General features: G+C 39.5%; 1 long non-coding RNA gene across 1 annotated transcript in view; it reads left to right on the top strand.

The window, feature by feature from the left end:
* The window catches only part of LOC306659597, a 108,100-nt gene that overhangs the window by 47,558 nt on the left and 37,311 nt on the right, over positions 1–23,231 (top strand). Inside the window, exon 3 of the long non-coding RNA XR_013763346.1 lies at positions 9,176–9,348. This is a non-coding gene — a long non-coding RNA (uncharacterized lncRNA). The remainder of the gene's footprint in view (positions 1–9,175; positions 9,349–23,231) is intronic.

Below are 23,231 nucleotides of genomic sequence, written 5' to 3'. Positions count from 1 at the left end.
AGGGTTCAAATAGGAGCATCCCAAAAACAGCAGCAGCATCAGAAAATGTGAGAAGAATCTCCAGACCAGCTCATTCTATCCCTGCCTGGGGTGTCCAGCAAGCCCATACCAAGCCAGCTAAGAGAACTGAAGCTTATTCTGATCTGAAGTATTTTGGGCTTCCCATCTTAGCTGGGTCGCTTATGAGGAAGCTCTTCCTGCCAAAAAATGGCTTCTCTCTCTCTCATTGCAGCTTTCATTCATCTATTCATTCCTCCTATAATGTTCTTTGAAAGCCTTCTTTGGACAATTCACTATTCTGTTGAGTGCATTACCTGGGAATGTCAAAGGAGACATTCTTTTAGACATGCTTGGGGTTTATAGTGTATAAATTTAAGCCTAAAGACATAATTCAGGATAATTATATCCTTGTCTGTCTGCCTCTCTCTCTCTCTCTCTCTCTCTCTCTATCTCTCTCTCTTCTTTCTTTTGAGATAGGGTCTCACTAAGTGCGGAAGCTGGCCTCCAACTTGCAATCCTCCTGCCTCAACCTCCCAAATAATTCCTGGGATTACAGGAATATGCAGCTGTGCCTGTTTAAATCCTTAAGTGAAAAAAATTTGCATGACTCTTGGAGGCATATGTATATTTTCCCTTAATTTTTGATATATATGATAGAATAAGAAGAATCATTTTCATATTTATTAATTCTATTAGCTTGAGTCTGGAACTTCTCTGAGTCTTTGTTCAAATGCACTGGCATTGCCTTTAGAAAAAGTTTTATTGAGGATTAATTGACATATAACAAGCTGCACCTTTTAAAGTGTACAGTTTTGACTTAAGTGTATCCATCACTTCCCACCCCCAGCATTTCATCTTCTCCCCTCCACCCTTTTGCCAGACAGTCACTAATCTCATTGTTGGCACAGTAGATTAGTTTATATTTTCTAGAGTTTTATATAAATGGAATCACTCAGTACGCAAGCTCCGTGGTCTGGACTCTCTCACTCAGCATGATTATTTTGAGATTTGCTGGGCATCTCTTTTAATCCTAAGCAGTATTCTGTTGTATAGATATACTGTGGTTTATCCATTCTCTTGCTGATAGATATGTTCTTTCCAGTATTTGGCCATTGCAAGCAAAATTGGTGTTAATGCAGTTTATGAGTCCTTGTATAAATCTATGTCATCATTTCTGTTAAATAAGTACCTAAAAGAGGAATGGCTGGATCATGTGGTAGGTGGATGCTTAGGTTTTTCTGAAACTTTCAAACTTTTTCTCAAAATGGTGTTACCAGTTCACATTCCCACCAACAATATTATATGAATTCCAGGTCCTTCACGTTCTTCTCAACACTTGGTAGGATCAGTCTCCTAGTTTTAGCCAATTTAATTGGTATGCAGTGGTATCAGTGTAGTTTGCATTTAACGATCAGTGGTACTGAACACATTTTTATGTACTTCTTTGAGTACATGAAAATATGTTGAATCCTCTGACCCATGAGAATGAATATAGTATACCTCTCCATTTATTTTATTTTATTTTTATTTTAGGGGGCATGGTGGTACTGGGAGTTGAACCCAGGAACACTGTACTGCTGCTGAGCTATATTCTCAGCCCTTTGTATTTTATTTTGAAATAGAGTTTGTTAAGTTGGCCAGCCTCACCTCAAACTGAGATCCTCCTGCCTCGGTCTCCTGAGTAGCTGAGATTACAGGGGTGCATCATTGTGCCCAGCTTTATTTAGGTTTTCTTTAATTCCTCCTAGTTATATTATTTTAGTTTTCAATATAGAGGTCTGCACATATTTGTCAAATTTGTCTCTAAATATTTAATATTGTATGATGTTTTTAAAATTTAAATTTCTAATTTTTTCTTTGCTAATATAGAAATACAATTGATTACTGTATAGAGGGAAAAGAGGGGTGGGAGGGATGGGGTGAAGGAAAAAATAACAGAATGAATCAAAAACTTACCCTAGGTAAATGTATGATTACACAAATGGTATGCCTTTACTTCATGTACAAACAGAGAAACAAGATGTATCCCATTTGTTTACAATAAAAATAAACTAAAAAAAAAAACTTTCATTGAATATGACTAGTAAAGCTGTTATCTTTGCCAAGAAAGAAAGAAAGAAAGAAAGAAAGAGAGAGAGAGAGAGAGAGAGAGAAAGAGAAAGAAAATTGATTTTTTGGGGCGGATTTATCTTATGTCCTACAATCTCGCTGAACTCACTTTATTAGTTTTTGTAACTTTGCAGGGGTGTCCAACAGATTCTACATAGATAATCATTTTATCTGCAAATACAGTTTTATATTCTTCTTTCCAATTTAGATGTCTTTTAATTTCTTTTTCTTTCCAGATAGGCTCCAGATAAAACCTTCCAGTTGAATGGAAGTGTTAAGAGGAGAGAGCTTGCCTTGTTCCTGATCTTAGAGGAGAACATTCAGTCTTTCATGGTTGCTTATGTGATTATCCGCAGGGTTTTTGTAAATGTACTTTATTAGGTTGGGGAAGTTTCCTTATGTGCTTAATTTATTGAGTATCTTTATCAGAAATACCACCCTCTAATTTGATGAGCTTTATGAAAGTGATATTATAATTACAAAGGTAATACCAGCCAGTATGTGTGTGTGTGTGTAATTTCTTGACTTGCTGTTACTTATTATTCATTTTTATATCTTTATCTTTCATCTGAGGACACCAACCATTACTTAGTAAACTCAGAAAAGACACCAATGAAAGAAGCAAAAATTACTTCCTTTTTCCAGATCAGAAAATCAAGACACCAGACTATTAAATAGCTGAGTCTTAGTAAATAATAATTCATTTGTTTTTTTCAGAATCAAAATTCATAAATTAATTTTGATTTTTCATTCAAGGAACTTTTTTTTAAAGTAAAAGATATTAAAATACATTTCTGAATACTACACTCTTTGCTGTTATCCCCTCCAAAACAAAACCCTAAACATGTGGGAGAAAGCACAGGCTGGCTCTCAGGTCCAAAAGAAACAAAATGAAATCCAATGGGAGCAACATGAAAGACTCTGGTGTGTTATCAGTCTGCTGCCCAGGTCCTGGATGGCAAGGTCTCCCTCATAGTGAGCAGGTGTTGAAGTTTGGGAGTTTTGATTGGTCAACCCATAAGACAGGAGGGAAATAAGGTTGCAATAAAAGCTAAAGCAGTTGTGTTGCTTTAAATGATGCCTAGTGTGTGTATCAGTCTCGTGATTCTCTGGACTGGTCAGTGCATCAGATGTGTCCTGTCCAATTCCTAAGTGGGAAGCGTGCTAACCAGCGGTAGTTTGCTGAGGTATGAAGGATCAAGATGCCATGCCAGAAACGCAGTGCTTAAGGAACTGAGCCTAGAAGTGGCCAGACCTGTTGGAAGTCTCAAGCAATAGTTCAGGAAAGAGATAATGAATGCTGCCACCAGGCAGTGACAGGAGGGGTGGAGGACACAAGCCAAAAGATGTGTAAGGGGTAAATATGGCATGATTCAGACAGACTAATTCCAAGGTTTGTGGCTTCAGTCCCAGGGTAAATAGCAGGTACCATTTTAGTGAAGTAAGAAACTCAGGAGCTACACATTTGGAGTTCCCAGTTTTGTACATGGTGAACATCCGCCAGGAAGTGGTCACAACACACTTGAACATGGAGCTCTTGAAAACCGTGGAGATGCCTGGGCTGAGGCTGGGGCTTAGCTGTCATTGGCACACAGGTGAAAGTTGAAATCGTGGGTGAGAATGACTGATGATGGAAGAGCCACCTTTTTCTAGCCATCTCAGTCACGGTAGTCACTTGCCAACTTGACTGTGGGAATCAACATTTCTCAGACTGCACTCTTTAGTATTCAAACACAAAACAGTCTTCAGTTCTTTTCAGAATGCAAATTTCAGTTCAATCCCTTAAACAGAAGGAAGAAAACAGTCTGTCCTCTCCTGGATTGTGTGGATGCATTAGGGTAGTATGTATAGAGATTTGCTGGTGCTGTATCATCTCACTAGAGGGATCCACACAGGTCCCTCCCCCACATAAAAAAAAAATGTGCCCTTAAGCCTTACCATAGCTTGATAAAAGGCCAGGCAGTTACTGGCATTTTGCTGAGACTTGCAAAATTGAACAAGGAGGAATGCAAGTGTAAATGAAGTTGGATTGCGACCAGTGAGAACTGGTTCTGAAGCTTTTCAAAAGAGGTACTCTCTGCATGACATTAAAAACTTGTGTAAGAGTGCTTCAGCAAATCCCCATACCATAGTATTTAGAATAAATAAAGATGGTTTAGGAGAAGAGTTATTGATTGGAGCCAGATTTTTTGAAATGTCTTTTTACATTTTGTTAGGAATTACCAACTTGTTTTAAGAGGTCAGAGCTTGCTTTTTTATGAGATTTTTTTTTAAGTAGATATCTTCCAGATAGTAATTTGTGCTGGTGTTAAAAATATATAATAGCATTACTTATTATTGTTCATTCAGCTCCTGTTCTATGAAGTGCTCGGTCTGGTCTTTCCAATGTGTGTGCTTTTGCGTGCTACCAGGCCCCACTGCAGTAGGATTGCTGAGTAGTCACGCCTCAGTATCTTTAGGGGTTTGACTCGAGGACCCCCTAGATCCCCAAGTCCACAGACATTCATTCAGTCCCTTCCATAAAATGGCATACACCTGCATAGAACCTGTGCATATCCTGTCGTATGCTTTAAAATGTCTATAGGTGACTTGTAACACCTGATGCATGTAAGTGCTGTGTAAATAGTTGTCATGCTGCATCATGTCAGGAATAATGACAAGGAAAAGTCTGTACATTTTCAGTGCATATGCAATTGAAAAAAAATTTCCATCCACAGTTGGCTGGATCTGTGGTTGTGGATCCTGTGGACACGGAGGGCAACTATTTGCCATTCGGTGGACGTTCAGTGCTCTGTCACAGCTTAGTCACTTTGCATTGGGTCTCCTCATCTGCCTTGTGAACCCACTCCTTCTCTAAGAACCCTTCCTTTCCCATCCCCCTTTCCATCAGGAAGAGGTGACAAGTAGTTTTTCAGTGTCACCTTTGCACAAACTGGCCACCCTGTATTGCAGTAAGTTGTTTACTGTAGGTCTGCTTGAAGAGACTCCTGAGTCCAGACATTGAACTTAGTGTGATGACAGACGCATAGTAGTGCTTCAATATATGGGGCTTGCCAAAAACAGGATGGGAGGAAAATAGACTTTCAAGGAACCCCTGAAGAATCTGAGCAGAAGGGACCCAAATATAGGAAGAAACACAAGTGATGATAGTTTCAGAAAAAAACAAAGGAGCACAGAACTGTAAAAGGGAAGGACTAGTCATTAGTGTTAATTGCTATTGAGAGCCAGTGAGGTAAGTACTGAACATCTTAATTTAGGTTTTTAGGAACTAAGGAAAGATGTCCCTGGCCATAAGCACACCACAGAAACTACTAAAAGCATTGTTACCCCTACTAAAAGAGGTTGTGCTATCAATTAAGAGGTGGCTGGGTGACCATTCTGAGAGAACTACCCGACTTGGTGTTATTCATCATTCTGACATTTTATACTATTATTTTTTTCCTAGTGGCAAACCCACTGGATAATAGGCCCTCTCTGTCTAAAAACTGGATAAATAGTTCAAAAATGAGAAATGTTTGGCAATGTGCATCACATCTGGGTCAGACTGAAATTCTGAAGCTAATTTGATGAATCCCCACAGACCTAAAACCTCCACAGGCGGATTGTTCCTGTAAAGGTGACAATAAGAAAGAAGTCTATAGTTGTGCAATTGTATCATTTTCAATACACTTGCAGCTGTCTCACAAAAAAAGCAAAATAATTCAGTCACTCTCTGTAAAAGCTACACACACACAAGAATCCATAGCTACAAACTCAGGAAATGTCTTTGATGGACTGAATGTTCTAAGAGAAACAAGGTACTGTCTCATTATGGGAAGAATAAAATGCTACGGGATGACAACATTGTTCAAGGTAAAAATACACAAATTATCAAAGGGTAGAAATTAAAATAATTCAAAAGAGATCAATTTATTGAACTTATAGGAGAATGGACACCTTAAAAACATAATGGCTATTAAAATGTCCAATTACATATTTATAGTTACTTAATTATGCTATTAGTGTTGAGATACCTCTAAGCTCAGTGCCCAATATCATTATTCCTCTGTCTGTCTGGAAACAGAATAAAATTCCTTTTGGCAATTACTATAAAGAGGGAAGGCAGACTTAACATTGCAACTGATGAATACTCTCGTTTAGATCAAAGGAAGCTGAATTTTCTCTGGTTGATTGCTATTCATGTTGTAGCCAATTTAAATATTTTGAAAGGATGGTTTACTTTTTTCATAGGTTTGATGCCATTTTTGAATAAATAAAAACTGTCCTTTGTTTATATTACCCTAAATTTTTAATAGTAGTGAATTCAAGCTATCCTCACTTTTCTCTTTAGGAAATATATTAAATGAACTAGATTCCTATCTGATTTATATTCCTTTTAAGAGGGAATTGTGTTGGACAGGAGAGGGATTGAGTGGACATCATGAACCCCTCTGACCCTTTCTTAAATCATTTAATTGTTAGAGTATCAGAGCACTAAAGGTATCTCCAAAGTAGAGTAGGTAATCTAAATCTCAGGAAAATATAATGCTTTTATATAAAAGTGCATTTACCTCTTGTTAAAGTCTGAATTCTCTTTTTTTTTTTTTTAACTTTCATTTCAGGTACCTCAAAGCCCCCTGACATCTCCCTTACACAGAGCAGGCCTAGTGACAGTTGCTGCAGTTGAGAATCATTTTAGGAAACGAGAGAAGGATTTCCAATTCCTTGTAGATGTCACACACATCTAACAATGTAGTATATTGATGTAGCTTAAAGCATGAACTTGAACAAGAGTTTTACAGTCAAATAAAATTTGTGTTTAAATTTTGTCCACCCACTCCTGCCAATACCTGGATGTTTGACTCTGTGTCTGAGTGTGCCCATCTCTAAAACAGAGTTTAGGAGGAATCAGTGAGATAATGCACACCAAAGGCTTAGCACAGACCTGGCTGGTGTTAAGCATGTGGTGAATGACGGCTATTATTATGATGCGTTCCAGATGCATAGGTATTTCACTCTGAGCTTCCAGCAGCCTCTTAAAGACAGAAGCTAAATTATATGTGCACACTGGGCAGATGTAACTGATGCACACTCTGTGTGTAATAATACCTTTCCTAGGAGACTTCTATTTCATCTCATATATGCCCTTATTTAGCCTCATGATGGTACTATGAATTAGGAAAGAAAGTGACTGAACACTCTGCCTGACTGTTGCACATTTCTGCCTTTTAACATCAAGCCTTTTATGCCCTAAGACTCTACCTTGTTATATGTTTGAAAATTAAACACTGTTCTTGAGGTTTGGGTGTGGGAATGTATTTTTTTTCCTATGAAATGGTTATCTCAAACTTTCTAAAGTGCTCTATTCTTTATTTCTTTACTAGAAAAAATATATTTTCAACAAGGTAAAGGAGTTTCAAGCAGTCTTCTGGGCTGTGAAAAATGGCATTGTACAAGTCACTCCTTGTTTTTAGAAGTTCCTGATACATTTCAGTTGGACAAAGTAGTTCTAAGTCCTGGGAGGCCCCCATGCTGGTGATTCTCAGAATCAGTAAAAAAAAAAAAAAAAAAAAAAAAAAAAAAAAAACCTAATGATCTAATATGAAAATCATTGCTAAATTAATCTGGACCTACTTGTAAAAACATGCTTTTCTCTTCTTCAGAAATCTGTCCTAGTTTGAAGACCTGTTGCTGAAAGGGCATAAGAAAGATAGAGAATAAACTTCTGTTAGCATGGAAGTGTGTCTTTGACTAGGTAAAGAGATCCAGCTCTCAATTTTAACAAATAATACAATCTACTTGGCATCCAGGAAATGCAAGTAAACAGTGAAAACAACACACACATTCTTTACAATAAAATGTTTGTGTCTGATGATCCCCAGCACTAGGAAGAGAAAAGACGGATCTCATCTTCTTTATCTTCTGACTCACCACTGCAGCTGGACAGAATGAGAGGGGCGTGTGTGTGTGTGTGTGCCCACTGAAGAGAGACCGCCAGTAGACACAGCCCTAGGGCATGGCTGGGGAAGATAAATGATAGAATTATGATTTCTGCAAAGAAAAGAATGCAGGGCACTGCCATACAAAGAGCAAGGGAGAAAGAAACAAAGGACACAAAAATACAATTTCTGGAAAGGGAAGAAAGAAAATGTGAGACCAGGTCAAGCAGGACACTGGTTCTTCTGAGACCACCAAACCAAGTGACCATTTTAGTTGGAAACTAGGCAGCCTCCCCACAGGATAACAGCTTTTGCTTTTTAATCCATTGTGTGGACCCTCATCCTGTCAGCAGTGAATGCCTGTTTTCTAGACCTCTAGCCCCACTGCCAGGCAGTGTGGATTTCTGGAGAAGCCAGCTGCCAGGTGGAGCACAGGATGGAAGGGGTGGGTCACAGCAATCCTGGGTTCCCGGCACTGCTGCCTGACACACACCCACAACCGGTTCCTTCCTGGTCATCACCCGCCATCTCTCATCTCCCTCTTCCAGCCAGCTTCTTGGCTGCTGGCCAGATAAGAATAAAAAAGGACCTCTGTCCTGTGTATGTATGTAGTTTGAAACACAAAGATAGGAGGGAATGCAAAAAAAATGCCTCCCCAAACAGTTTAAAACCTCTAATAAGAGTTTGGGAAATAATAAGAAAAAACAGACTCGCAATTTGCATTGGCATTCATTCTTAAATAGTGAGTCGTGGTTGCTATATATTTATTTTTTTAATTTATTGCACCAATAAGACAGGTATTTCATACTCCAAACACAACACCACTTTTATTGCCATCCACAAGAGCACCGACGTGTGTCACATCTGTTCGGACTCCCCAGTCTTCTGTACCTAATGATTTTCGGGAATCTTTCTCTCCTGTGCTATTAACTGGTAAGAGGAGGGGCTACTTAGTAATTCTACACCTGTTCCAGTCCACGCCCATTAACTTGCTAAGCTTCCCAAACCAGTGCAGGGGAACCTCGAGTCCAGTCCAGTGGAGGAGGCTGTGGCAGAGGCTGCCTCTGGGTTGGGCTTTGGGGATTTTTGTTCCGAGTCGCCAATGAATCTACTAGGATGGCAGTTGATGACAGCAATTTATATTCCAGAACGAAGAACAAACTAAATTCATCTCAAAATGATTATAAATCATCCAGACGGAGCAGCCTGCCACCCGAACTACTCATAGGAAATGACATTAGAGGAAGACTTCAAAGAAACATTAAGAACTTGGAACCCTTTCACCTGAGGCGCCCCAAAAAGAGACCGTCCATATTTCCAGGTAGGACTCATTTAAATTTATGCCTTTCGATTAAAGTGAAATAAAATAAAACAAAGGACTGCTTATCATTTTTCATAATTAGATGAGACTTTAAAATTAACTTGATGTATTTGGGAGCTTTCAGTTGCCAAATAAACATGTTGAAATGTAAAGGTTAGAGCAATTCTTCAATCCAAAAGTTCCCTATCTTATTCTTCCTTTTATTGTATTTATTGACTGTGACATCTTTAAGGATCTGTATGTAGGCATCTATCTTATGACTCGGCATCAGCAGGACAGGGAAGTACTTTGTGTGTGATGCTGGAGAATTCTGTGTTGCATTTCATGTTCTAGTATATTTTCTTTATTTTGCAAGATTATTGGATTGTGGAGTGAAGTTGGCATCAGAAATCTGTGGGCACCAGAAATTAACGCCATTAAATACTCCAATGCATACTTGGAATTCCTGTCTAGCATCAGAGCCTAAAACCATTTGTAGTAAAGGGCTCAACTAAACATCGTGGATGGTGAAATGTATTAGGGAACAGGAGACACATGAATTTCAATCTTGATAAAGAGACTCTGATGTCTGCCTTAGATGTTCTTGGGTGGATTATTATAGATGTGCAGAGAGCGCAAGCTAACCAGTGACCCTGATCCCTAGCCTAGCTATTTCAGCCATCACTGCAGAGAATGAATTATTTAGTCAACTTGATTTCACTACCCTTTGCGTTGGAATTTCCAGGAAAAAATGGAAGTGGTTTTTTTGTGGTGGTTGATTGATTGATGTACAGAGGGTAGATTAGCGGCAACTCCTGAGGGATGACTCTCTGATGATAGAAGATGAGAGTAATTTAAATACTATTTTATAAAAACTCCACTGGCTCCTCTGATGAAGATGACGTAGAGATGGGACTCTAGTCCACAAGCTGAAAGTCACATTTCCTAAGGAAGCTGTTACTTTAATGGATTTCTCCTTGGTTCACTGCTGTTGCCCTGTGTCCTACTCTTCCTACCTTGCCTCGAATGGACCAGATGGTGTGAGCTTGTAGGAGAGTTTGGGGACGTGAAAGGGGATGAGATGCAACATTCTGGAAGGAGGGAGACTTCAGTGTTCACAATGAAAGTTACTTTGGGCCTGTTCTCTTTTGTCTCCTGAGGGTACCAGGGAACACAGACCTGTCCTGTTTTCTGAAACCCATGGCAGAAAGTGCTTTCTAGGTTGGTTCACTAGCCCTCCTTCCAGAACCTTCTCCCAGGGCTGTTCTTTACCTTCTGCCCCCCCCCGCCCCCCGTCTTTGTTGGTTTAACATGCCTAGATCCATGTACACTGTGATTCTTCCTGCTTTCTCCACCACCACTGTGCGGTCCTACCTTCACATTCCAAGGAGGCTTCTCCTCCTTCCAAACCTCCAGATCCCAGCAGGACACCTCATTCCTGCATCCATAATTCCCGCTCTATCCTCTTTCCCTAAGTCATCTGGCCCTGGGCTGTTAGCCACAGCCAAAAGAGACGAGAAGGCCTCTTGGCTTGGACCTTAGCTACCTTCCCCTTTCTAAGATCTTGAGTTGACAGCATTGATTTGGTAAGGTGGACTCATGAAAGGGTAGTGAACTTTGGGGAGATGAGTCCTAGTTTAGATAGTGTCCATCCATTCCCCTCCACCCTCCAGCTGCCTGTGTGTGTGCTCTGGGTCCCTCACTGACTCCTTGGCTCCAAGTGTGCCATTTGTTTCTGTCCCCAGTGCTTTCTTTGGAAACAGCAGCAGATGGATTCTTCCAATCCTTCTCCCACCTCTTTCACTTCACTGCCAGGGTCTCCATGGACAAGTTAGAGGGTTACCTGCCCAAAGTTTGAACAACACTGGCTACTGGATTTCTAAGTTCCTTTCAACTAAACCACAACACCACTGTCACGTGAGTTGCGCTAACTGCTCTTCAGGGTGGTTGAATCAGAAATGCCAGTGGGCTGCTGATCCTGGCGTGGATCCCAGGTGCCACCTGCAAATAGAGGCGTACACAGAGTGCGTTGCTGCTGTGCTGTTGCATATAAAAAGCAGACATAATAGATGTGGGACCTGAGGGTCAGAGAAATTAAGGCACATCTCACAATTAATAAAAGGTCAAACTAGGACTTGGACCAGGTCTTTGAATTCTAACATTCAAGCAGTTTCTACTGTTCAGCCACATTCCATTGTCACCTGTTGTGATCATTTGTCCAGATGCAAGAGTTGAGGATACATCAGTGTTCCAGTCCGTGTTCCCTTGATTCTTATGTGCACATCGACAACTTTTGCCTCCAAGTCTCATATTTCAGTCCTGCACTAAATGACTGGGTGGTCAATTAGTTCATTCATTCATTCATTCATTCATTCATTCATTCATTCATTCATTTAATTCTTGCATTGTTTTGGGGATACGCCATCAAGAACCTAGCTCCATATTTTCCTTTTGTTCTTATCCATTTCTCCTCTCTGCGACATCCCACACTGCAGATAGCTATCTACCTAAAAGGCCTGTTTGTTTCATTCTCTTGCTTAAGGTTCCTCAGGGTCGCCACTGCTTTTCGGATGACGTCCAAGCTCCTTATGTGACATACGAGACATGCCACATCTGTTCACTGCTTCTTTCTGCAGCCTCTTCCCAACTCTCCTTTCCCCTGTGTTCAACAAGCTTGGCCAGGGCCCTTCATGATGGCTTCTCTAGGGAAGATGCTGTACATGCTACCTGCACATTTCCCCCCAATTTCTACCTTGACTTCAGGTGTCAGATTCATATCTCTTCTTCCAAGAACTTTTTCTGACTCCTCTTCTGCACTGATCCAGTCTATGTCCTTCACATACCACCTGGACTTTCCCTACCACAGCACATACTGCCCTGATTGTAATTGTCTCTTTACTTGTCTGTATCTTCTGCTGGCTAGGGTCCATATCAGTCTTGTTAACCATTGTATACCAGTAACTATTACAATGGTTGGTACATAGTATGCATTCAATAAATATTTATCCACTTGATTCAAACTGCACTAAACGGAATTAACTCTTGGCATCCTTTTGTGCTCTGCCTTCTTCCTGACTCTGTTCATGCCATTCTCCCCTCACTTTCTAACAAACGCACATACTTCTACCTTCCTATTATGCCCTTTCTTTCATTCTCCAGTTGTCCATCTTCTGCAATTGCCCAAAATCATTCCTATGACTTCTTTTAGTTCTTCTTTATGCCAACCACCTTTTTTGCCTCAGCACTGTATTATATTGCTAACTTTATGTTCCTATAGAAGCTCATTGGAAACAAGACTATATCTCACTTCCTTGAATGACCCAACTGTCTAAGCAGGGAGAATTGCACAAAGTAAGTGTCCATTCAACATCTGGTGGTTAATTAACTGACTTCTTGTGAAGCTGTGTCAATCCTGCTGGAACTACCCGAAAATAACTATTCTGGAAATAATTAGTGGGCAGATAATAACTGCCACGGGTGAAGGTCTTTATACTGCTTTTTATCACTACTTAAATTTCCCGTGGGCGAAATGTGTGTATGACTTGTCTCAGTATATCATTCATTCATTGAAAAATGTATTAGGATTCTACTATATGCCAGGAATTATTTGAATTATTCTAGACCTTGGGCAGACAGCAGAAAATCACTTAGTTTCTGGTTTAGGCAGATTGGGAAGAACTTTCCTAGCAGGGTGTCTTAAATATGGCACAACTCAATAAATGCTTCTAGAATAAAGGAATGGATAAACCCCATGGTCACAGCCATGAATCTTACAAAAGAAACTCAGTACATTTAAAAAATCATATTGACCTGAAAACATCAAAGACTATTATTTTTATTCCCTTTGAGAAGCCTCACCAATAGAATGCTAGAGTGAGTTACAGCATCTCAACCTTCATCTGGAAGAAAGTGGGATTCAGGGGCCCGGTGTAATGGGTTGTTCATTCAGCATCTTTAGGTAAACAAATTGGTGTGTTTAATCAGCTAGTTCTTAAAATATCCTACTGATTTTACAATCATATGTTGTGAAAAACAAGGAGCCATCTGCTTGGAGGAAACAGACAATTCGTGTTACTTCCTTGTCACTTAGTCAGAGGGCAGTGTAGCGAGGATGCTCACAGTCAAGAGGAGGGAAGCCTGGCTAGATTCACCAGAGACTCCAGCATGTAAGCTAACATTGTTTCTTATATTTTCATCCCAATTCTGTTCCAAAAGCAAGCTATTTTTTGTTGTTTTTGTTTCAAATCCACAATCTTAAAAAATAGGTGACTTAAAATTGTTTTTTATCATTAAATGGATTTGGAGCATTTCTAAAGTAAAACTGCTTTATTCCTTTTCTTGCTGAGTATCATTATTTATTAGAAACTCAGGGTAGTTGTAAGAACAATGGCAACTAGATGCTTTCTGCCCTTCCTTAATAGCGAATGAGTTTGGTCCATGAAGATGGATATCAGGTCTGGGTTCCCTTCTGAAACCCTCCCTGACACAGACACAGTGAAGGGCACACTGGGTAGGCATACTCCCTGAAGTACAGGTTGCACATTTCTAATCTACATTTCTCAAATTCCAAATGCTGCAAAATCCAAAATACTTTGACACTGACAGAGGCCACAAATGGAAAATTTCACACTCGATCTCATGTGATGGTCACTCAAAACGCAGGCACACTAAAAATATTGCATACACTTACCTTCAGACTCTGTGAACAAGGTATAAATGAAATATACAACTGATTCGAATTTTTCAATTTGAATTTGAATTTTATGTTTAGGCTTGGGTCCCATCCCCAAGATAATTCATTATGCTCATGCAAGTGTTCCACAAAATCCAAAACACATCTGGTTCCAAGAATTTTAGATAAGGAATATTCACCTAATATTTGTTCTCTATTAGAATTGAGTCATCCCAAAACCGTACCAATTGGGGCATTTGGTGATGTTTCAGTGAGGTCTACAAGGACATGTCGAACTTGGTTAGAGCCTCCATAAACACTTGATGTGAAAAGAGTGCTCCTGCAAGTGTGTCCACTTGTCATAGGTCCAGTGGTTACACTGTGAGGATAGGAGCCGGGTCTCATCCACCATGGTATTCCCCACAACACCCGCCCAGAGCGTTTTGCATGTGGTAGGTGCTTAAGGGCTAATGAAGTAGTTAGGTGAGATAGAAGATGTCCTGAGTGGGAAAAGAAATGTGTCACAACCACCCCACCAGCCACACCCCTGTCCATGAGGTGCCCTAACTTCCTTAAAGAACCACTTCCTGTGTGAGGCCATGCCTGGGGCCAAACCCAAAGGGGCCTCTCAGGCAAACATTTGAAACTTTGCTCTCCTGAAAGAAATTCAGCCCAAGAGTTTCCCAAAATCAATAGCTGCTAAAGAAATGGGTTCAGGTTCTAATTCTCCATCTGACTAAACATGTAACCTGGGACAAGTCACTTCATCTCTCAAAACCTGTTTCTTCACCTGTGGAATCAGAATGTAAACAGCATTTGCACAGACTATGTTAAGCCCAAATGATATAATGCATGATTACAAAATAATACACAACTGAGCTTCACTGTGTTATTTTTATTCTTTTTTTCTTTTTTTTTTTTTTGCGGTACTGGGGATCGAACTCAGGGCCTTGTGCTTGCGAGCCAAGCACTCTACCAGCTGAGCTATCTCCCCAGCCCAATTTTTATTCTTTGGTGGTATTAAAGGTTTGGTTTTTCATAATAGTTATTTTTCTTCTAATGAGTGGTTGTTGGATACACTCATAACACTTTAACAAATCTTCATGGTTTGAAAGTGCTAATCAAACTCTGTGCTGATGTAAATGCTATATAGCACACTAATAGACCTATTGATTTGAATTTTCTCATTAGAAAAGATGACATGAAAACTCTTCATTGTAGTAATTGTACATTTATTTCCTCAAAGTAAATCATTAAACTTAAGATTATTGTCATGCAAGGCCTCTAAAGATTGGGAAGTGTCAGAAACAATAATACTGTGTTTAATAAACTTACTTCTATACTTTTCATATTTAATATTTAACCTACTTTTATCTGTTTAAAAATTTGCTTTTGAAAATTCAGTCCTAAACACTTGGAATGGGATGATAATTGGTTTGTATTTGTGACTTTAAAAAAACAGATTATATACAAGGTTGTAAATAAACTCACCACTTGAAATTAATCTACTGAGATAGAATTTAGACTTCAAAAACTTGAAATTAATACATTATTTGGATTTCAAATTAGTTATTTGTAGCATTTTTTATTTAAAAATGCTGATAAAATAGATAGCCTGTTTATTTTTATTTATTGGACAAGTTTCTTATTAGGGAAATTGAGTTTTTGTTTTTGTTTTGCATTTTCTTTTATAAAAAGAAATCAAATTTTAATGAACCAATTATGCCTGGTTACTTTTTAGGGAAAACAAAAATACTAATAAGATATTTATATGCATGATTTATATGCATGTAAGCTAGGGGAAAATGTTTTTACCTTAATGAAATGCTGATAGTGAGCCAGTAAAAGAAGAAAACATTAAATTTATAGCTCAATTTTAAGCTTTTCTCCCCTTTATATCTGTGTGTGTGTGTGTGTGTGTGTGTGTGAGTGTGAATGTATATAAAATAATTCATATACAGGGTTCTGAATTCAGGATTTAAAGTGGCTTCAACAGGTCTGACCTAAAAGCAGTTCATTCTCCTCCATTGTTGTATAGCTAAAGTATAGTCACAGATTTGAGATATTACACACATTTCCCTCCCTTTCTTTTATTTTTCTATTTGTTCTAATTAGTTATACATGACAGTAGAATGCATTTTGACACATTGGCTCCCATTCTTAAATAATGCTCTAAATATACATTTGCATTCAGACTATGAAAATATTTTTACATCCATATAATTATAAATTTACTCAACATACTTTAGTGATACCTTTTGAGTACTTGCAATTGTCTGCATAAGATAATGTGCTTTTTAAAAAGTGTCTGGGAGGGAAATGACCTTCAAGTTATTCACTTACCTAAGATAAAAATGTTTAAAGCAGCATTCTTTGCTTTAAATAATTTGGGGAAAGTAACTACTTAAAGAATCTTTATCTGCAAAATTTAATTATGATACCACCATCTTTTCTTTGTAATCTAGAAAAACTTGGATTTGGGAGTGAGAGTTTATCGAATGAGATGAAATGGATGATCATTTTTTGGTGACAGAAATGTAAAAGCTCTCATTACAAGGCAGCAAGAGTATCGACAGTCAGGATTTTAACTAACTTCTTTGTTGCTGAATGACTGGCTGTCAGCATCCAGCTGGAACAAAGCATGTGTTTGGAGGGAGCCCAGGATGGTGAGTGTTAGTGTCATTCGACAAGGGTCACTGATGGTATGTCCTCAATGACCTCTCTCCCACCTGGATACTTCAGAAAGACCGAAGTCATCTTCATGAATAACTCATTCTAGATAGAGTGTGGTCTACCTGGTTTTTATGGACAAGAAAGAGACAACCTACAGAAACATTATTTTTAGATTTTAATTATCAAAAATATGTACCAAGGGTGAATGGAAGGTATACCTGATAAAGATTATAGCTAGTCAACAAAAATCTTATCTGGTCTTGCAAAGCACTGTGCAGACTCACTGATTTGATCTTTAAGGCATTGGTGCACAGTAATCTGTTTTCCTATCTAATGTTTTACTAGCAGAGAGAATGCATTAATGCATTGATGGCAATACTGACACCATGTCAGCTGATAGAAAAACCTAACTGGCAATGAACTGCTTCCTTACAGGAGACAATGCCGGGGGCCTGCATTGTCCTCTTATTGGGGTGCGTGTGACTTACTCCTTGTAATTTTTGCCTCTTCTTCATTCTCTGGATAACCAGGAGAGGGAAAAGAGTCATAAGTCAAATGTCCCCTCCCCAGAGCCCAACTCAGGAAGGATTTCCAGTCTTTTGAGATCTCTGATCCCCCACGTCACTGAGGGAAAATTAACTTACCAAGTTAGATCATTAGTTTTCAATAACTTTGCAAATCAAATTACTGGAGGAGCTTTTGGAGACGCCACAGTGGTCCTGGAGACTTCATTCCGCAAGTCTAGACTCGGACCATGCTTCTACTGCGTGGTGACCACTTTCACCGAGATGTGTCTGATGTTTGTCCCATCCCCTGGTCAAGAACTAGTGACTTAAAGAAAATGGAAAAGATGCTCACAGATCATAGTTATTCCTTAACTACTCCATTTTTCGCATGTGGGAAGTAGGAGACAGCCATGCCAGGCAGCCCTACTCGGCCAGTGTCCCTCCCACACTGTATTCAGCCACTGCCACCCTCAAAACCTGGTAGGAAAAGAACCTATTTTCTCTCCCCAAAGTGCCCTGATTTGTACCCCATCATATACAGATCTTCCTGGCCCCTACTCATGACCACAAAAGCCAGAACAGGAAAGCCACGGTCCTGACTACCCATCTCAAGGTCACTATTCTAACCCCTGCTCACAACATAAGGGTAAATGCTAGGACTCTCTCTGTATCTTTTGACAAAATGTTTAAGACTAAGAACATCTGTTAGAGGCAGCCAATTAAGTTGAATGGATGAGAAAATAAAAATAAAAGGTTACAATACAAGTACCATTATGAAATATAGAAATGTCCGATGAAAAAGTTAATGAACTTCATTCATGATACTTGGTGCTATGCAGAAACTGCATGGTTCAGAAACAGGCTAAGCTGTATTTCTTTTGTTATTACATCATATTCACTGAAACCAAATACACTGTGCAATTCTCTAATATTACAGAAGTGTCATTACTTTCAAGAAGGATGCCACAAACTTCTACATAATTATTGAACCAGAAAAACAATGCAGCTTTGGAAGACCTTGCATCACAAAGTTATGGCTTGCACATTGCCTTAATTTTTGGTAAATTAGAAAGAGCTTTGCTGTTTCAGATACACCCAAGCTGTTCAGTTCTTCAACCAAAAGTTGAAGGTGACTGAAAACTCTATGCCAAGCCATGCTCAAGTTAATATTTATAGTAATGATAGAAGCTGTTTTACTGGCAATAAATCACGTTCTGATTTCTACACTGAACACTCCCACATGCACCAACATAGATGGGCAGAAGGAAGAGAAATGTTGAAGAATGATTTTCTTCAGAGATAACCTGAAAATGAATACATAGACCAATAGGGGAGATGGAAAGAGGGTAAAAGAAAAACCCCCAGAAATGTGTTCAGCATGCTCAGCAGAGAGAACTTTAAAACAAAATCCAAAACAGTAGAAATAAAATAATATAGCACCCACCCACACCCACAGTCGCCTCCCTCAGGAGGGAATGTGTGAGGTGGTTTTATTTTGGAAGTTCATTAACAAGGGGCAAGATAGTTTGTAGATACAGAACTGGGTTTGGTGCTTGCCTGTGGGAAATGGGAAGCTCCCTAAATGTCACGAAGGTGGTTAAAAAGGAGAGAAGCATGAATGGATTCACTGTTTATTTTGTAAGTAATTGTTCATTCTTTAAAAGGTTCTTTGAAGCTGGGCACAGTGGCATATGCCTATAATCCAGCTACTCAGGAGGCTGAGGCAGGAGGATCGCACTTTGGAGGTCAGCCTCAGCAATTTATCAAGGCCCTAAGCAACTTAGTGAGACCCTATCTCAAAATAAGAAATAAAAAGGGCTGGGAATGTAAAGTAGAATGCCCCTGGGTTAAATCCCCACTACCCATACTCCCCAAAAAGTCTTTGAAAGTTTCCAAGCATTGAAAATGATGATGTGTTAACACAAGATTAAATGAAATGAGATAGGAAGAGTGGAAGGTTCCTGTTTTACCTTCCAAAACAACAACAAAACCAAATTACACATATAGCTCTCTACCGTGGAGGTTGTATAGGAAAGTGGGAGCTGGGTAGGGAGGAGGAAGAGAGAGGGAGATTGAAGTGTCCCTTCTCCTTGAGAGGCCTCTGTACAGAGTGTCTGTACCTGCTGCCCTAGAACAGGTATGTCTAGTTCATTGTCATTGGGCCACAGAGGTAGACATTACTAATCCATGAAATTCTGAAGTTGAGACAAAAGCCCAGCCTTGCATGTTACTTTCATTATGTTTGGAAAGGTGGTATGTGGAAGGAGAGGAAAAAGTCACTCAAACTCCACTGCTTTCTTTCAGAAGCTATAGTAGAGCGGTATATTGATGGTTTTATTTCATCTAAATGTGGAAGTTTGGAATTAACAAACACTATGAATAGGTTAATATGTAAAAGGTGAACATAGAATACACCTTCTCCAGTTGACTGGAATTCTGCCCTGAACCACAGTGTTTATAAGCCCTTAATCTCCTGTGCTCTATAATTATAATCCCAAGCGCGCCTCACTGCTGCATGCTCCTCGTTGCTCAACGTGGTGGCACAGAACATCTGTTTATATGCTGCATAATACAACTGTGGTGTGGCTTGGCACTTTAAACAAAAGTTATACAATTTGAAATGCCATGAAATTTTATCCTAAGTGTCAGTGTTTCTCAGTCAGTTTTTAAGGCGTGTGGAAGTATACTTGTCTTAGCTGCTTTTCTGTCACTGTAACAGAATACCATAGAGGAGAGAAGTTGTAAATAATAGCAGTTTATTTGACTCATGGTTCTGGGGTCTGGAAAGTCCAGGAGCTCCAGGAGCTTGGTGCTGGCCTCTGGTGAGGGCTTTCATGCTGTGTCATAAAATGGCGGAAGAGCAAATGAGCACGCACAAGACAGAGGAAGAATCCCGCCAAACTTGTCCTTTAATACGGAGCCCATCGCCCGACACTAACCCATTCCCAGGATAACAGCATTAACCCCCACAGAGGGCAGAACCCCCTTAAATTGCCTCTTAATTCCATCACAGTGGCACTTAAATTTCAAATCATTATAAATTAACTATTAGGCAAAATGCACAGTTTTTAAAAAGTAAAATGGATTCCTCAAGCTTGGGTCTTGCCAAATCTGGACATCAATGAACTATTTCAGATTTTTGACATTGCCATTGTTTTCATCGGTGGCAGGGCATCTTGGAAAATTGATGGCATTTCCTCAAAAATCCCAATCTTATTTTTCTTCCTATTTATCAACCCTACAGATATATCTTTGAGTCTTGGACATTACTAATTTTTTCATAGCTTAAGCTGCACAAAGGACATGAGAGTTGGGCTCTTGAAGAACCTACTGAGAAAATAACTCACGTGGCAGTGAGCGCAGCAGAGAATTGGAGAATCAGCGAATTGTGAATCTGAAAGAAATCTGAGCATCAGATGCAATGCACTCATTTCACAGATGAAGAGCTATAGACTGCTCATGTCCCTTGTCTCTCCTCATGTTCTATGATATCATACTTCATGACAACATCACAGAAACTTACTTTAAGAACCTCTGGATCACTTTTGTGAGCTGAAAAAAGAGGAGGAAATGACACCCGTGCCATCTTTGCAGTTCCCAGGGGTCAGCAATCCAGGCATAGCCTGTGCTTATTAAAACCCACATGTACGTCACTGTGCACCAGACACTGGTGGGCAGGGCGGGTGGGCGGGTGCAGGACGGAAGCCTTAAAGATACATGTCGTTCATAGTTGCTGAGACCATTTCAGGGAGTGAGCCCAGTCTATGCACAGCATCCAGACTTCACTGGTCTTACTTTCAATCAGTTGGTAAGAGAGAAAGAAGGTCTGTTTTTTTGATGGAAACGACCATCCTGTGCAAGATGGGATTTTAGTTCAAGAAAACATGATTCTCCTCAGACATAGGATCCAAGAGACATATGATCTAGGCCCCTGTATAAACATTTCCTCTGGGGGGAAAAGATCTAAGGATATGTTTCTTTTGATAGGTAAGGGTCTACTGGGTGTTCATGGTCCTCACAGACTGAGGTCAGACCATTCCAGTACCACACTGAAGAAATGGTGGCATATGGAAAAGAATCTGTTAAATATGAGGAGAGACTGTAAGAATTCATGACTTTTTATTTCCAAGTTTTCCCTCATCATATATTCTCTATGGCCTTTTCCATTCTCATGTACAAAAATTGTAACTAAAAACAGCCTATGAATGTATATTTTAGTAATTAAGTAAAAAAATATATATGTTTTTCCACACAGATCACAACCAAATCCCCAGTGAAAAATCAATCAATAGACTTCTTGATTAAAAGGACATTTAATGGAGAGGGAAAACTTGGCATAAATATGCTTTGGAGCAGCTAAGGTCTTGCATGTGTCACTGAAGAGTAAACATTGTTTATTTGGGGGAAACATGTTCACTTTTGTAGGTTGTTAGTGTTTACTTTAGTCCCTAAAAAATGTGTTACCCCATTATTTTGTGTGGTATTCCGTTTAAAAAGATGTTGAGCTGGAAATTCTATACTTCTAAAAAGAGATGTGAGAAATGATCATTGCTTTTGAAAAAAGGATTTTTAAGCTCAAAATAAAGCAAGTTTCAAAAATAGCCAATTTCTTCTAAGAACGAGAGTTTGAAGATATACAAGGCTTATTTTATTTTGGTACTGGGGATTGAATTCAGAGGAGCTTTATCACTGAACTGTATCCCCAGCCCTTTTTATTTTTTATTTTGAGACAGGGCCTCACTAAATTGTGAGGCTGGCCTTGAACTTGTACTCCTGCTTTAGCCTCCTGTTTCCTTTGGATTACAGGTGCATACCACTCCATCTGACTCTTGTTATGTTGTAAAATAGTAGAGGCCGGGGCATAGCTCAGTGGTAAAGCACTTACAAAGCACACGCATGGCCCTGGATTTCATCCCCAGCACCACAAAACAACAATAAAAATAATAAAAGAAATAATAGAAGCTCATGTAACTTCATACAACCCAAATGTTAGTAGGGAGCAGTTTGCCCTTAAAATTTTTTAAAAATTGACCAAATTTCCATTCAATACCTGTAGAAAGTCTCAGACCCAACCCAGAATTTCTATAACTTTTCAGAGTATGTGTCTCTGTGCTAAAGTTCCAGTTTGTGCTAATGTTAATTAGTTTGTCCTTTGTGGCTATTTGTGCTTTTGGTTCATTATCTTCTCATACTGTCTATTCAGTACTGTATGGGTTCAGAAATGAAGTTCACCCTTTCTCCTGGATTGAAAGTTCAACATAATGTCTGTGTAGCAGCTTCTACTGGCCATCTGGAGAGATCAGATATTCACTGAAAACAAACAATTTTGATATATGTCCCTACTCTTGAAAAGCCCTCTCAGCCACCCTGACGCTGGAGATTTATGACGATTGTGTTGTATCTTATTCTTCCACCTCTGGCCACCTTGTTGACTCTTTTATCTTTTTGTGCTCCTGTTTATTCTCTCAGATTCCTCTGTCCCAGCGTCCCCAGAATTTCACTTTTCTCTTCCCTGTATTGTACAGGGCCATTGTGCTCTTTCCAACTCCTAGTTCTAAGCTTCCCTTCAGATCTATCACGGCACACCCCACACTAATCAACGTGTCCATCCAAACCAAAGCCCCTGGTTATCCAGGAGTCATGAAAGCCATCTGCACATCTTGTTAATAATTCAAATACTGGGTCCTTAGGCTTAGAAATGTGTAATTTTAAGAGTCATGATGACAGGGTATCTTCAGCTCAATCTTTGAGAAACTCTGTAGTCTAGCAAGACTTCCTGTGCAGGAGGTAGTTGGAATTCAGAGTATTTCCCCCTCCTTTTCATATACAATCAACTTGACTCTAAATAAAGCACTGGGGCTAGGGATGGAGCTCCATGGTAGGGCATTTGCCTGGCATGGGTGAAGCCCTGAGTTCAAGCCCTGCCACTACAAAAAATAGATAAATAAAGCAAGCCAGCCCTGGCAAGGTGGCTCTATGACTGGAGGACAACATAACCCCACGTTCTTGTGGCTCAGACCATCTTACTAAAGGTCAGACTCCAGAAGCTCTGA

The sequence above is a fragment of the Sciurus vulgaris genome, assembly GCF_902686455.1.
Source record: "Sciurus vulgaris genome assembly, chromosome: 4".
Lineage (NCBI taxonomy): Eukaryota > Metazoa > Chordata > Mammalia > Rodentia > Sciuridae > Sciurus > Sciurus vulgaris.
This window is presented reverse-complemented; position numbering and strand designations above follow the sequence as displayed.